This window comes from Oncorhynchus mykiss, chromosome 3, assembly GCF_057628025.1.
Source record: "Oncorhynchus mykiss isolate SJ-2025 chromosome 3, ASM5762802v1, whole genome shotgun sequence".
NCBI classification, from domain to species: Eukaryota; Metazoa; Chordata; class Actinopteri; order Salmoniformes; family Salmonidae; genus Oncorhynchus; species Oncorhynchus mykiss.
The window spans coordinates 64,785,608-64,788,273 of NC_143024.1; the positions used below are offsets into that span (position 1 = coordinate 64,785,608).

Below are 2,666 nucleotides of genomic sequence, written 5' to 3' on the forward strand. Positions count from 1 at the left end.
CTGGTATGTTTATTAATATTTAACTTGAACATTCTCGTGGGACTTCCTTGATCTGTTTCATTCACTGCACACACTTGGCATGGTTTCATTGTAGTTCTGAGCTCGCCTCTAGAATTTTGCTCAGTGAGACAGCTTTAAACTCCATGAGCGAGCATGACATGTTCAGGAAAATGCCAGAAAGGCTTTTGTCAAATAAAACTGCAGATATGTTTATTAAAGCAGGCAAGACCGTGCACATTGGTATACACACCATTTCATCAGAGCGAACAAACCCAGTAAGCTGTCAGAGACCAGATGTCAGAATTGAACATGTTTGCTCACAGAATCACTCTCACAGAATCACTCTCTAAGGCTTCTCTTCCACAGTGTTTCATCCACACAGAGGATCAATTAGGAAATAGGAACTCTATTGATATGCTATAGATCCTCTTCAAATGTGTTTTGCATATTCTCCAAACAAAAGTGATTTTGATCTGAAAGGGAAACTTCACTGACACTATCTGAGGTGTTTTCCCAGTCTCCCTACATAATTATGAGGGATGAGAGGTATTTCAGACGTAATTATGCACCATAGCGGTATTTTAGAATTTTCACACCGGGAGAGTTCAACCAATGACGTCATTGGTTGATTGAGCCTGCTCTCTGATCTAAAAATGTTTTCAGTCATGTTCTGTAGCGATTACCGTGACCTTTGTGTTACGCCGATTGCTGGATGATGAAACAGATTTTAATGTTATTTTACATACTAATATAGGGGCATATTGCCCAATTAATTTGAGCCGGAAATCACTGAAGAGGAGTTGAGGCAGCGACAACAAGAATTGCAAGACCAGCGATTGGGAGCCCCAGTCAGACTCCGACTGTGCGGGTGCTGTCCAGCCATGCCGACCGAAGAGGGATGTTTGTGCTGCAACTAATTAGATCACCGACAGCTCTTACTGGAGAGGGTCACTGCAGACCCCATGGATCTGTGACCACCAAAGTTCCAATGCACATATGGATAGAGACGTGCTGGAGACGTTCTTCAGAAGCTCAAGGATCAAGATCAACTGGCAGCGACAGCCTAGACCAGCTGGACCAGGAGGGCAAATGACAAACGAGTAAGTTGTTTTGCTGTCGATAGCTAGCTAGCAATATCAGCCTAGCTAGCCTCAGTGCATCTTATTAGGAGCAAAACTGGATGATGATGATGAAGAGTAAAGGAATAATTTTGGCTTTATAACTGATATTAGTCTTCTGAGTAACTATCTGTGTGTTGTAGCTAGCTAGCTAATGTGTGACTGTGAGATGTGTAATATTCTACACCATGCTGCTACAGTAGGAATACAGACAGTACACATGTATTGCCCATGAAAGTATAATGCTGTTTTTTGTCATTCTCTTACAGACAATACATCTTGGTGGCCTGCAGATTATTTTGGGGGTTTGTTCTACGTGGGAAAAGCTAGGCACAGGACACCGAATCCCCTTGCCTGCCCCTTACAAAAAGAGACTGCAGTTTTGACACAGCAGTAAAAGTGCAGTAACTGCCGTCGTCTGTGGTATTTTGGACGCAGTAAATGCAGAATAACTCCAGTGTACAGCAGTTGAACTGCAGTTATACTGCAGTAAAAAAGAAAACTGTTACTTTGGACGCAATATTTACAGCATACTGCAGTCTAACTGTAACTATACTGCAGTGTACTGTACTCTGACTGCAATATTCTTTCGTAAGGGTTGTGTGTTGTTGGGGCCATTTGAGAAATTTGTCCCTCACACAATGGACAGTATGTTGGATACAAATAAGCTGATGACTCAAAAGGAGATGTGAAAGGTCCATAACAATCTCCCCTTGTATCAAAGTGACTTCAGACACCTCCCTTCACCTCCCAAACACACCATATGCAAGTATTCCGTTTGTAGAACTGTAGTATTTATTATAGGCGTTAGTAGTATGTTTTTCTTCTACTGTATGTATGTCATGCATTGCCATAACTGTTCCTGCATACTGCTGTGTAAACTCACCTTGGTCTCAAGAGCAAATGAACTTTGTCTTGAATACAATCCATGTCTACTTGCTACATTGAGACTAATCTACTATTTAATTAAAACATGTTTACTTGCCAACAAAATGAAAGTTGAAATGTTTTGTTTTACCAGTAAGATTGTAGCTAGTTACTTTCAAATACATCCCATGAATATCACAATAAATTGATCCAGAAGTGAACACTATTGGCTTCTGATGCAGCTGGAATCATTTAGTCACTTGCAAGTACACGTAAAAAAGATTAGATCGAATATTTTATCAAACTCCATTATATACATATGTACAAGAGCTAGCAATATCTATACCATAATGCAGTTGTAAGCTAGGCATTCTATATTATACTACAACATCAGTCTAGCTGAGTATGGATGTTGTGTTGGCTGAATGTTCCAGGCAGGGTTTCTGAATGTTCTTCAGCTGGTGAACCTAGTCTTGTGATGGGCAATGGCAGCTGGTCTGGCAGAACTTCATGAGCTCCATGACCTTGGACTCATAGACTATACTCTTTGACTCTTGCCAGCCCCGTGCAGTCTTTTCCTCTAACGAGTCAGATGATGTTGAGCTTGAGCTTGTTCCCAGCTGAAAGCATTCATCCAATGGGCCTGCAGGATCTGTACTACTAAAGCTGGTGTCGAAGTCA

The 2,666-nt window shown here is 41.3% G+C and overlaps 1 long non-coding RNA gene across 1 annotated transcript; it reads left to right on the forward strand.

Annotated features, from left to right (window-relative positions):
• The first annotated feature begins 661 nt into the window (after positions 1 to 661).
• On the forward strand, positions 662 to 2,111 carry LOC149984647 (uncharacterized). Its single transcript, XR_016494772.1, has 2 exons — positions 662 to 1,100; positions 1,388 to 2,111. It is a non-coding gene; the product is annotated as an uncharacterized LOC149984647 (long non-coding RNA).
• The last annotated feature ends 555 nt before the right edge of the window (positions 2,112 to 2,666 follow it).